We start from the raw sequence: 15,010 nt of genomic DNA on the forward strand, positions 1-15,010 counted from the left end.
ATACCAATCCTACTGAAACTATTCAAAAAACAAGAGGAGAAATAAATGTCTCCAAACTCATTCAACCAGGCCAGTATTACCCTGATACCAAACCATGCAAAGACACATTACAACAACAGCAACAGCAACAAATAAACAAACAAAAAACTTCAGGCCAACATCCCAATGAACATTTATGCAAAAATTCTCAGCAAAATATTAGCAAACTGAATTGAACAGATCATTTGCTATAACCAAGTGGGATTTATCTCAGGGAAGCAACATATACAAATCAATCAATGTGATACATCATGTCAAGAGAATAAAGGACAAAAACATTATGATTAGTTCAACTGATGCTGAAAAAGCATTTGACAAAATTCACAATCCCTTCACGATAAAAACACTCTAAAAACTGTGTATAAAAGGACCATTACTCAATAAAATCAAAGCCATATACAACAGACTCACAGATACTATCATACTGAATGCAGAAAAACTGCAAGCTTTTCCTCTAAGATTTGGAACATGAGGTGGAACAGCATAAAATGATGTCCACTTTACCACTGTTATTCAACATATTATTGGAAGCCCTAGCTAAAGCAATCAGACAGGAGAAAGAAAGAAAAGGCATCGAAATTGGAAAAGAAGAAGTCAAGTTATCCTTGCTTGCAGGTGACATAATCTTTTATATTTGAAAAAAACCTAAAGACTCCACCAAAAAACCACTGGAACTGATAAACAGTAAAGTTTCAGAATACAGAATAACATAAGAAAATCAGTAGTATTTATATGTGCCAGCAGCAAACAATCTGAAATAGAAATCGAGAAAATAACTCCATTTATAATACCTATCGAAAAAATAAAATACCTAGGAATTAACATAACCAAAGGAGTGAAAGATCTCTGCAATGAAAACTGTAAAATGTTGATGAAAAAAATTGAAAAGGAAACAAAAATGGAAGGATATTCAATGTTCATGGATTGGAAGAATCAATATTTTTAAATGTCCATACTTCTATAGGAATCTACAGATTCAATGCAATCCTTATCAAAATAACAACGACATTCTTCACAGAGATAGAAAAAACAATCCTAAAATTTAATGGAACTAGAAAAGATGCTGAATAACCAAAGCTCTCCTGAGCTCAAAGAGCAAAACTGGAAGAATCACATTACCTGACTTCAAATTATACTACAGAGCTATAGTAACCCAAATAGCATGGTACTGGCATAAAAACAGACACACATAGACCAGTGGAACAGAACAGAGAAACCAAAAACAAATACAAACACCTACAGTGAACTCATTTTCGACAAAAGTATGAAGAATATAAACTGGGGGAAAGACAGGCTCTTTAATAAATGGTGCTGGGAAAACTGAATATCCATATGCTGAAGAATGAAACTAGACCCCTATCTCTCACCATATACAAAAATCAAAGAAAAATTGTTCAAAGACTTAAATCTAAGACTTCAAACTATGAAACTACTACAAAAAAACACTGGGGGAAACTCTCTAGGACATGGATCTGAGCAAAAATTTCTTGAGTCATACCCCACAAGCACAGGCAACCAAAGCAAAAATGGACAAATAGGAAAACCTTAAGTTAAAAACTTTCTGCACAGTACAGGAAACAATAAACAAAGTGAAGAGGAAACTCACAGAATGGGAGAAAATATCTGCAAACTATTCATTTTACAAGGAATTAATAAACAATATATATGAAGAGCTTAAATAACTCCATGGGAACAAATCTAATAATCTGATTTTAAAATGTGCAAAAGATCTGAATAGACATTTTTCAAAAGAAGACATACAAATAACAACTGGTATATTAAGTGCTCAACATCATTGATCATCAGAGAAATGCATATTAAAACTACAGTGAGATAGTGTCTCACTGCAGTTAAAACAGCTTTATCTAAGATGGGCAAGAATAAATGCTGGCGAAGATGTAGAGGAAAGGGAACCCTTGTACACTGCTGGTGAGAATGTAAATTAGTACAGCCACTGTGGAATACAGTTTGGAGGTTCCTCAAGAAAATGAAAATAGAACTACCATATGATCCAGCAATTCCACTCCTAGGTATATACCAAAAAAAAAAAAAAAGAGAAGTCAGTATATTGAAGAAATAGCTGCACTCCCATGTTTATTGTAGCACTATTCAGAGTAGCCAAGATTTGCAGTCAACCTAAGTATCCATCAACAGACGGATGGATAAAGAAAATGTGGTAATATAGACAATGGAGTACTACTATTCAGCCATTAAAAAGAATGAGATCCTCTCATTTGCAAACGAGATGTTATCTATTGACAACATTGATAGAACTGGAGGTTATTATGTTAAGTGAAATAAGCCAGGCACTGAAAGAAAATCTTCACATGTTCTCACATATTTGTGGGAGCTAAAAATTAAAAACAATTGAACTCCTGGAGATTCAGAGTAGAACAATTGTTATCAGGGGCTAGGAATGGTAGTGAGGTGTTGGGCGACAATTGGAGATGGTTAATGCATATAAAAATGTAGTTAGATATAATGAATAAGATCTAGTATTTGATAGCACAGCATGGTGACTGCAATCAACAATAATTTACTGTACCTTTAAAAATAACTAAAAGAGTATAATTGGATTATTTGTAACACAAAGGAAGGATAAATGCTTGGGGTGATTGCTATGCCATTTATCCTGATGTGATTATTACACATTGAATGCCTGTATCAAAATACCTCACATACCTCATAAATATATATGCCTACTATGTACTGACAAAAGTTAAAAGTAGAAATTAAAAAGATACCTGCAATCATATATTTACCACAGAATTATTCACAATAGCAAAGTCATGGAATCAACGTGTGTCCATCAGTGGGTGATTGGATAAAGGCAATGTGGTACATATACACCATGGAATACTATGGTCCCATACAAAAGAATGAAATCATGTCTTTTGCAACAACACGAATGGAGGTAGGAAGTGAAACGACTTGGAAACAGAAAATAAAATGCTGCATGGTTTCACTTATAAGTGGGAGTTAAATAATGGGTTCACATGGACATAGAGAGAAAAATAATACATTCTGGGGACTCCAAAAGAGGAGAAGGTGGGCATGGGAGTGAGGGTTTAAATAGTGTACGATATTCACTATTTGGGTTATGGGCAAACTACAATGCCAAACATCATCATTATGCAATATATCCATATAAAAAATCTGCACATGTACCCCCTGAATCTATAAAAAGGTAAAAAATAGAAAGAGAAGCACTGGAAGACACTATTACAACTGAATTCATATGATACTTTCTGAATTTTGAAAATAAACAAATGCTTACATTTGCCTTTTATTGTTGAATTTCTCTACTTGACCTTGCGAGGCCCAGTAAGGAAAGAAACGTTCTGATAACATATTGCTAATATGTGCTTGCAAAGGTGTTTTTCTATCAAACCCTTCCATTCACTGAAAGAAAACAGCTTATTATGAATTTTTTTTTTTTTTTTTTTTTGAGGTGGAGTCTCGCTCTGTCGCCCAGGCTGGAGTGCAGTGGCGCAATCTCGGCTCACTTCAAGCTCCGCCTCCCGGGTTCAAGCCGTTCTCCTGCCTCAGCCTCCAAAGTAGCCGGCACTACAGGTGCCCACCACCATGCCCAGCTAATTTTTTGTATTTTTAGTAGAGACGGGGTTTCACCGTGTTAGCCAGGATGGTCTCAATCTCCTGACTTCATGATCCGCCTGCCTCGGCCTCCCAAAGTGCTAGGATTACAGGCGTGAGCCACCACGCCCAGCCCTTATTATGAAGTTTTAAGAAATTTGCCTTTTATAAGTGCATATGTAAACCCTTGTAATATGAACCAATAGAGAAAAAAACATATTGTAATGACATATTCTCTATGTTTACTAACAAAGGTGTTTTTCTATCAAACTCTTCCATTCACTGAAAAAAAAAAAACAGTTTATGATGCATCTTAAAGAAAGTATGCTTGGCCTGCCTCGGTGGCTCACGCCTGTAATCCCAGCACTTTGGGAGGCCAAGAAGGGCGGATTAACTGAGGTTGGAATTTTGAGACCAGCCTGGCCAACGTGGTGAAACTCCGTCTCTACTAAAAATACAAAAATTAGCCGGGCGTGGTGGCGCGCGCCTGTAATCCTACCTACTCCGGAAGCTGAGGCAGGAGAACTGCCTGAACCCGGGAGGCAGAGGTTGCAGTGTTGCAGTGTTGCAGTGAGCCGAGATCGCACCATTGCACCCTAGCCTGGGCGACAAAAGCAAAACTCTGTAAAAAAAAAAAAAAAAAAAAAAAAGTATGGTTACATTTTATTGCCTTTTCTTGCTGGACTTCTCTCTTGGCCTTATAGGGCCCAGTGGAAAAAAGAAACATGTTTTAAAAACATATTCTCAATGTGTGCTTACAAAACCGCGTGTGTCTTTCATTCATTCAAAGAAAATTTCTTATGATGAATCTTTGAGAAAATATGCTTATATTTACCTCTTATAGCTGCATATGTAAATCCGTAAATCCATGTGATATGAACAAATAGATTCTAATAAGAAATTACAAAGCAGCAACAAATGATATTAAAAGAGTACACTTCGTTGCAAATTTATTTGGCATAATCTCCAAGAAAAGGAACGAGAGACAGGAATGCTGGTAATGACTGAAAGTTAGTAATGATTTCAAAGGAAACGAGAGTTGAACTGAGTCTAAAAGACTGGGATGCTCAGGGTAAGAGTAGGGTAGAGAGGATAAAGAATTTCTTGGCTTTTGTTACACTATTTTTTTCAGGGCTTCTTTATCCACTTAATGCCAGTCCTTTCATATTCATGGGCGCAACAGTTTTTGGTTTTTTTTTTTTTTTTTTGCTTTTTAAATGTTACTCAGGAACTCATTTCTTGAGGTCCAATAAATCATCTTATTTCTTTACTTTGAGTTGGGTAACTTATTTCTAATAGAAAGAGCTCTACCTTATCCACTGATTTTGGATCCTTAATTTTTTTCTCCTTTATACGTGTTTCCTGGGAGATCTTCACCCTTATTTAGACACCATTAAACAGGCTTTAGCAATTACTAAAAGCATGATTTCCAAACCTGTTTCTTGAGTTCATACCTTCTTTCTATACTGTTGATTGGGTGATTCTAAACCTGGAGCAATTTTGTCCCCTAGGAAATGTTTGGCAATGTTGAAAATCACTTTTGATGGGCCCACTGGGGCTGGGGGTGGCTACTGGCTTCAAGCGGGTAGAGGCCAGTGATAGGCTAAGTATCCTACAAGGCACAGGCTGCTCTCCACCTCCTCATCTCTCTCTCTCTCTCTCACACACACACACACACACACACACACACACACACACACACACACATCCCAAAGAAGCAAAGAATGATCCCATCCCAAATGTCAAAAGTTCTGAGATTAGAAATCCTACTGCAATCCTATATGTCAAACTGCTAATTGGTTTTTGTAATTTTAATATATCCTAAATGTCTCAAGTTATACTTGATCAAAATAGAATATTTCGTTTTTATCACCCAAGCTGTAGAGAATGTTCTGACAGAACTTAATATGGTTTAGCCTTCATAATATTTCTTTAACTATCAGCAGTTTCTTTAAGAAGTTAGGTCATACAAGTAAGAATTGACTCAACATTTTGTTTTTCACAAAGCCACAGCAACAAGTTGACACGAACTTAAAGCAGCCGGCCAGTGGGAGTGAGAACTCCTGTTACCAGGTTGAAGCTTCTTTGGGAATCTGTTCCCTTTATTTTACTTTTCCTTTGGATTCTTACCACCTCCCACCCTATTCATGCTCTTCTCCAGGTTATGCCTATTATTTTTTTGATCCAGTTAACTAATCATCATATCCCTGTAAGATTACCATAAAAATAACTCTGCTTTTGTGCAATAGCTATGCCTATTTCTAATTTGGTAAGGACAATTTCCTGTACTGTGGATTGACATTCTCTATCAGACATATAATATAAATTTCACATATGTTCACATCTTTAGAAATATAGAATATTATTTCTAAGTTTTTTCCCAAATGAGTACAATATACCATTTTTCTAGAAATGCTAAGTATAAACTTAAAAATATCAATATTCCTATCTTTAGTATAAAGTTGATTTTTACATGAAACTGGCAACTACTGTATATAATTGCAACTTGAGGGCTGGGACCAGCGGTGTGTTGGGAAAACAAATCCCCGAAGAAAAAGGAAGAAAAGAAGAAAGAAAGAAAGGAATAAATAAAGAAAATCCATATATGTAGTATTTGCCTATTTCTGTGGAATCAATACTCCCACTGTTGCCAGTTTCAAGTTTCCAGTGGTTTGATACCTGACTCATAGACTTCCTGAATATTTAAAAATTGGCTCCCATAAGCCAGGATGAGTCGGCTCCAGCACACCACTGACTGCTGTGTTTGGTTCTATAGGTAAAGCAGCAATGAAGTGGGAATCTCATGGTATGGAATTTTTGTCCTGGTTAGCTAGTTTATGTTTCAGCTTCTCAATTGCAAAATGTAATGGTTTCACTGATGATCTCCAAGATTATTTTGCTTGCAGCAGTCAAAGGTGCAAAGTGTTCTGTCATCAGTTACAATGACTCTTACTGGGAAAACATCAAATGTCACAAAAATTGGAAATGAAATTGCTATAAATGGGGTTTATTTTTCTTTTCTGTTCATTTTGTTTATTATAGGTTAAATACTGAATCGGCATCCTACTTCTCTAAAATAACTGTATATGGATTGAAATAATTATTTTATTATTGAAATATTTTTGTTAGTTTATATACTCCTTCATTAATTATGCTTTCTACACTAAGTAAAACATCCCTGTACCATTAACTTTGGTGTCATTATTTTTATCTAAAAGGGGCCAATTTTTTAAATTGGGTATCTTTTTATGGAATTTTGGCAATGCAACATGAGTTTGATGATGTCACATCTGAGAGATTTCATGAAGAGGCAATCAGTAGTAGGAAGTAGAGACTGTACTTTTTATGTGCTTTATCTAAATAGACATATGCTTCTATTCTTTTATGCTATAAATAATTGCTGGCATCTGTGACATACAGATATTATTATGTTAAGAGTCTGTTTTTGTGAAGTGTAACCAAGCCAAAGGAATAAGCCAAGTTTTTATTCCCTCTTTCTGGTCAAATGCAAATTTTCTATTTAAAAGGCAAAGTTTTCATTACCAAAAGATGAATGAGATGGCACTAAATTTCATTTGGTTCCTTTATTTTTTTACATAGATAATAATATGTCATACAAAAATATGCAGTAGGCGATTTTCTTTGACTATGAATTTGACACTTGTAAAAATGAATTAATTTAACTAAAACTTTCTGCTTCTTTGTTAATCTGCCAATTAGCCCATGCTAAAACCATATTCGTGGCATCACAGAAGGTGATGAATGACTGAATGACCCTGTAGAAGTAATACTTCAATTTCTTTTTTTTTTTTTTTTTTTAGGAGTCTCGCTCTGTCGCCCAGGCTGGAGTGCAGTGGTGCAATCTCGGCTCACTGCAAGCTCCGCCTCCCGGATTCACGCCATTCTCCTGCCTCAGCCTCTCCGAGTAGCTGGGACTACAGGCTCCCGCCACCACGCCCGGCTAATTTTTTTTTTGTATTTTTAGTAGAGACGGGGTTTCACCGTGGTCTCGATCTCCTGACCTCGTGATCCGCCCGCCTCGGCCTCCCAAAGTGCTGGGATTACAAGCGTGACCACCGCGCCCGGCCACTTCAATTTCTTTACTAAGTGTGTGGGAAAACACACCCAAAGCTAGCAAATGACTTGACCTAAATAATACAGAAAGGACCATTCTGCTTTTTCTACTCTATCCCAGAGCATCTTGGCATTTAGCAGTATCTATCTTTTCTATTACAAGAACATAAACTTAAAAAAAATTCTTTTATCCACCTTCTTACACTACCACTCACAACCAACCTACTTCTTTTTATCTATTTAGATTCAAGAGCCATCAATCCTTTATCTCTTTTCTATAAATTTCATAGCAGAATTTGATCATACTCTTCTCTGCATACTACCGTGAAGTGACTGATAAGAAATAAAAGAAAGCTCCTTCTAGGAAGCATTTGCATTTTCACAGATATTCAAGGGAACCTTAGATTATCTCTCATAACCTTATTATTTTAGAAAATTTAAGATTTACAGAATCACTGTAAGATACTACAGAGAGCTCCCATACATCCCACATCCACTGCCCTCTATTGTTAACATCACATTGATACAGTGCATTTGTCATAATTAATTAACCAACATTGAAATTTTATTATTAACTAAAATGTATACTTTATTCAGATATTCTTAGTTTTTACCTAATTTATTTTTTGTGTGGCAGAACCTCATCCAGGATAACATAGTACATTCTTTTTTGGTCTTAATTTCTTAGGTCCCTCTTGGCTAAGACAATATCTCTGACTTTGTTTTTATGGCTTTGACAGTTTTGAGAATTAGTGGTCAGGTATTTTATAAAATGTTTCTCAACTGGTATTTGTCTGATATTTTTCTTATGACTAGACTGGAGTTATAGGTTGTTGGGAGGAAGACCACAGAGTTCAAATGCTGCAGAGTTCAAATGCTATTCCGATCACATCATATCAAGGATATATACTATCACTGGCTCATCACTGTTGATGTCAAGCTTCAATACCTAGTCAAAGTAGTGTTTGTCAGGTTTCCCCACCGTGCAGTTACTCTGGGTTTCCATACACTCTGTGGAAGGAAGTCACTATGTGCAACCCATATTTAAGGAATGGGGGCTATGCTTCACCTTCAAATCAAATTATTTACATAAATTGTTTGGAATTCTCCTGCACAAAAGATTTGTTCATTATCTTCAATTTATTTGTTTTTTCAACCATTTATGTCACTATGAACTTATAGGCATTTGGAGTATAATTTAATATTTATTTATATTGTTGTTCTAATTGTTGCAGCAGTAATCATTGGGTGCTCTTTTAATTAGTTCCTGTGTCCATATGACATATCCCCATTATCACGTGGTTTTATTGATCACTTTTTTATTTTATGGCAATACTGGAGGCTCCAAGCCTATCTTGTATATTTCCTTTCCTAGTCCTAAAATCAACCATTTCTCAAAAAGTCTTGGTGTGACTTACTGAAAAATGGTACTAGAAACCAAGATCTAGGTGCTAGTTTTACTAACTGTTACTAGGATATCACTGATTTCAGGCCCTCTCACCTGACACAGCAAAGAAATATACACATGTATACTAACACATTGTACATGCTTATAAATATTACTATTTGTAATCATCTATGCATATGTTAAGTTAAGCATGAGTTTATAGTGATGTCTCCAATTCTAATCCATTACCACATGAATTGGCCTCCTAATCTTGGTTATCCCACTACAAAAATGAAACAGCTTGCTCCCACCATCTGTCATCCATGTATTTAATTGTTCAGTTGCAGTACATAAGTATAATAGTTTCAGAATTGTTAACCCAACACATGTGGAAAATAACTTTTGAATTACAGTAAAGTGCTTATATACAGTTCCTTTTGACTTCAGTCTTAATTTCACTCATTCCAAAGTTAGTTAGGTCAGTACTTTTTCCCTTGTCCCCACCAGTGATGTTATTTCATAAATTTGTAACACAATTAGCTTTTAGTCATACTCTACACTCTATCCTGGGACTCTTCAACCTCATAAATGTTTTTTCTGAATTGCGTACATGAAGGTTCACTCTTTGTACTGTAAATCTCTATGAGTTATCACAAATGCACAGTGCCATGAAACCACCATGTAACCACCATTACAGTCTCATGCAGAATATTTTTACCTTAAAATTTCTTGGGCTTCACCTATCAGTTCTTCTGCGCCACCCAAACACCTGCCAACCATCATTATAGTATAATTCAGAAGAGTTTCACCACTTTAAAAAAGTCTCCTGTCCTTCACCTATTCAATCCTCCAACTGCCCCCTGAGTCCCTGACAACCACTGATCTTTTTATCTCTATAGCTTTGCTTTTCCTGGTAAGTCACATGATTAGAATCATGCACAATGTAGTCTTTTCAGACTGGCTTCTTTCACTTAGAAATATAGATTAAGATTCATCTATGTTTATGTATGGCTTGATATGTCCTTTATTTTTAACACTGAATAGTATTCCATTGTATGGGTATACCACATCTTGTTTATCATGTCACCTTTTGAAGGACAGCTTTTTTGCTTCCAGTTTTGTAATATTATGAATAAAGCTACTATGGGTATAAGGTTTCAAATCAGTTGGGTAAATATATAGGTGTGCAATTGCTGAGTGATATGGTAAGAGTGTATTTAGCTTTGTAAGAAACTGCCAAGCTGTCTTCCAATGTGGCCGTACCACTTTGAATTTCTATCAGCAATGAATGAGAGTTCCTGTTGCTTTGCATCCTTTCCAGCAATTGGTATTGTTACTTTTTAGGTATTAGTTATTCTAATACGATTGTGGTGAAATCTATTTACTGTTTTAATTTGTATTTCCCTGAGGACAAATGATTTGTGCATCTTTTCATGTTCTTATTTAACATGTTTCTATCTTCTTTGATGGAAATGAATAGAGGAACTAAAAATAGACCCACATATAGATAGTCAACGGATTTCAAAAAAGGCATAACTGCAATTCAATAAAGAAAAAATAGTTCTTTCAACAAATAGCGGTAGAACAATTGGATGTATACAAATGCAAAGAGAGTGAGAGACAGAACCTAGACTCAGCTGTGTATATCTTCTTTGGTGAGGTGTCTGTTCAGAGCTTCTGCTTATTTCTTTGCGTTGTTTGCTATCTCACTGTTGAGTTCCAAGAGTTCTTTGTATGTTCTGGATACAAGACCTTTATCAGATATGTGTTTTGTAAATATTTTGTCCAAGTCTGTGTCATGTATTTTCAGTCTCAACAATATCTTTCACAAAGCAGAATTTTTAAATTGTAATAAAATTCAAATTGATACATTTTTCTTTCATGGATCACAATGTTTAGTTGGTATCATACCTAAAATCTCATCATTAAACTCAAGGTCATCTGCATTTTTCCTATTAAAAGATCTATTGTGTTACATTTTGCATTTTGGCCTATAATCTATATTGAGTTAATTTTTGCGTGATGTATTAGCTCTGTGTCTACGTTGTCTCGCTATCTCTTTGCATATGTATATATCCAACTGTTCCACCACTATTTGTTGAAAGGACTATTTTTTCTTTATTGAATTTCATTTGTACCTTTTTCAAAATCAGGTGACTGTATATGCATGGGTCTATTTTTAGTTCCTCTACTCAGTTCCATCAAACTAAATGTCTATTCTTTTGCCAGCATTCTGTGTTGGCTTCACTACTGTAGCTTTATGGGAAGTCTTTAAATCAATTGTTCACTCTCAGTTCTCTGATAAGTACAAGAAAAGTAATTGTTTAAGTTTGTCCAGCTTTTTCTCATTACTGACTTCTAAGCTCTTAATATGTCAAAGCTGATTCCAGAAGTTTTTCTTCATATAGTTTTTTGAACTTTTGGGCACGGGTTGGTGGAGTTGCTGTTTGGTGGTGGGTATGGATTCAGGTTGTACTGATGATTCAGGTTACTGGTTTATTCATGTTTAAACTGTTATTAGAGGGAAAACAATCTCTCTATGTCTCAATTTTCCCAAGTTAAAAGAAAGAATTCTAATAGACTGTCTTTAAGGTCCATAAAGTAACGTAATAATCCACCATTTCTCTCTAGTGTATGGTTCCACCCAGAACTTTTGGGTCTAGGAATGTCCTATTCTGGTGCCTCCCCATATTTCCATCAGGCTTTCTTCTGGCCTGAAATAGCCTCTAACTCACGTTGCATTTTATACCTTTCTATAGTTTTGGAGACAAACTATGGTATTATATCATGTCAAAGCTGAGAAAGCATGAATAAACTACCAGTCTGTGGAACAGATAGTTGCTTTATTCCAACCTATACTTCTTGTAAATGTTTCGTGGCTGTACTACTACCACCATTAGTAGCTATTATTTCTTGAGCTCTATGTGCAAAACAGCATTATATACCTGATATACATTATTTCATTTATTTTATATATATCATTATGCTAAGTTAGATATTTCATTTTATTTCTATGCCAATTGTCATTTTGAGTTAACACATTATCTCATTTATTCTATATACCATTTTCTAAGTTAGATATTTCTCCATTTTATTTATATGCCAGTTGTCATTTTGAGAGAATAAATGGTTTACCTGTGCACTGTTTAGATGTGAATGACCTGGAATTTGAACTCAGCTCTATAAGGCTTGAGCTCAGTTTCTGGTTGGCTTAAATGTATATGTTCAATTATCGGCTATCTTCAGTCAGAGAATGTCTTTTTATATGATTTACACTTACATTTTATATTTCTAAAGGTTTGCAGGGTAGAAATGCCATCCTTCATAACTAAATAAATAGAATGTTCTTCTGCCAGGTATTATTGCTTGATGATCCTGAACTAAAATTTTAAAAGATATGAATGGTGATACAGAGCTAAAATGTTAAAAAATATAAATTGCCCAGATCTCTAAATAGCTATGTGACCATAAGTAAGTCATATTTCTGTTTTCTCACTCTCCAGATACTATTCTATGTGCTTTATTTATATTCGCTCATTTCCCTCCCTCACAGCAACCTATAAGACATTATACTATTAGTAATGCAATTTTGTAGTTGAGAAAACTGAGGTACAGAGCAGCTAAATAACTTGCCCAAGGCACACAATTTGTTGATGCCATTGTCAGGATGTGAACCTAGGTAGAATGGCTCCAGGGTCCATGTTTCCAGCCACAATGCAATGCTGCCTCTTAGGTGTACTAAGTAATTATTTGACAAACTTTTGTTAAATACCTTCTGGATTGATGTTGTCAGGTGCAGGGAACACAGTAAAAAATAACTGACTTCGCCTCAGTGGGGCTCATGATTTTCTAGATACGTGATACTAAAAGCATACTTCATGGAACACCACTGGCAGCAGGACTTGGGAGCTTCTTAGAAATGAACACTCTATAGGGTCTCACCTGAGACCTACTGAATCTTATGCACATTAAAAATGGAGAAGAGCCGATTCAGAATACTAGGACCCTAGGCTGTAAACTGCAGCTTTGTTTCTTTCTCTGGATTTTAGTTTGTTCACCTGTAAAAAGAAGGGGGAGTGCCTAGATAATATCTGAAGTTAAGTTCACCTCTAATCCTCCTTATGGGTATCCTCTAGGTCACATTGCAGAAAACGGCAAAGTGGAAGTGACTGAGACGATGGATGCCCATAAACTTTCACCCAGGTGCGTGGGCTCTTGTGTGCGTGATAGAGTGAGTGCCTTTTGCAATAACGATCAAACACATTGGTGTTGGGTTTCTTTGTTTTTCCTTGTTTCTGTAGGCGGCTGAAAAGATTAGATTGTGTCCCAGCAAGCTAGATATTGCCTCCAGACAATTTATACGGCTTCTATATTTATTTAGAGAGCAGGAAGCCTAGCCCAGCTTCTGCTGTATGAGGCAGTGACAGGAGAATTTAAAAGGGCTGTTTCATTAATTTTGGAGGGAATTCATTGCCGACAAAATTGATGATGGCATTATTGATGGTTGGAAGGCAGCACTTGCCTTGTCTCTGAGGAGCTGCGTGGGAGTGCCGCCCCCGCTTGCCTGCAGCCTCCTTGGAGCTGCTGCTGCGGCCGAGGGAAACCCTTCCCAGGCGAGGAGGGAGTCATTCTGGCACAGCGCCTGCCTGCCTGCCCGGGGTGCCGGGCTGTGATGGCAGCGCCTCTTTCTGACTGTATCGCTGCAATCTCTGAACAGGAAGGACACTTAGAGGTCACACAGCTCCGCCTCGGCAGTTCACAGATGGAGTCCTCGACATCCACAAAGGGCAAGAGATTTACTCACATATGACGTGAGAAATCAGGTAGAAATCAGGTACAGCTGCACAGCTTCATTGCTCCTGTTTATTTTTTTTGTGGAATTAAAACTCTTTTCTAAATGACAGTGGCACGATGTGCGTGGGCAGTTTTCTATGTGTTCTTTGCACAGCACTGAACTTTGTTTTTCAAATAACGACAATAACATTATAGTTTTACAGACTTTAAATGATGTAAAAAGGAATTAATCTCTCACACATTCCTTGGAAAGATGAGGCGTTAATGGTTTCCAGCCATTTGCAACGAGTCAGGTCTGGGATAGATTCTTTGCACCTCATCGTCTTTGATGCCAACACCAATTTCGTGAAGTGGGTGTTATAATCCTCATTTGTAGAGGCCCAATACAATAAAAAAGCTTGTTCAAGGTCTCAGAGAATGTAAGTAGCAGAGGTGAATTTTTTTTAACCATCTTATTAACTTTTGGAAGTTCAGTTCTAGGTTTACACAATATGCTTTTGTGAAAGGTTCCAAGCTGGGTTTTTGAAGGTGGGAGAAAGGACCTTTCTGTTAGGAATGGAGGAGAGAGTGGTGACTACTATGAAACCAAGAGATGACAATAATGTCAATGAACTAGATTAGCTTTGGAAACACAGAATTTCAGGGACCTTGAAACTCAGGCTAGAATGAAGAGTGTGGGAGATGAAAGGAATAGGCCTAGCCAATGTGAGTATTAAGATAAGCAATTGCCTTAGTTCCCACTTTCCTTTGCCAGAACAGAAGCTGTCAATGCAGACTAGAAATGGGCTGAAAGAGGAATTATGGTACAATCTCTCCTATGTACAAATCACTTTCTAGCTTTAAAACGGTGCCTATTTGATCATTTAGAAAGTGAGCAACTTGACTGCTCTGTGACCTTATGATTCCCATGACACTTGATCTGGAAGGAATCTTAGACCCCTCTTAACTATCAAATTCAAACCCGATTTGGAATATGAGGACAGAGCCCAAAGAAGGAAGGGAAAGTTGCAAAAGCTAATGGCAGTCTCAAGGTGTTGCTCAATAGCCACTGCAAAGAGTTCTCTCTGCCACACCATGTGGCTTTCTATTATTTATATGCATATGTGTTTGTTATAGGTTTAC

The sequence above is a fragment of the Hylobates moloch genome, unplaced genomic scaffold (assembly GCF_009828535.3).
Source record: "Hylobates moloch isolate HMO894 unplaced genomic scaffold, HMol_V3 SCAFFOLD_13, whole genome shotgun sequence".
Taxonomy (NCBI): Eukaryota; Metazoa; Chordata; class Mammalia; order Primates; family Hylobatidae; genus Hylobates; species Hylobates moloch.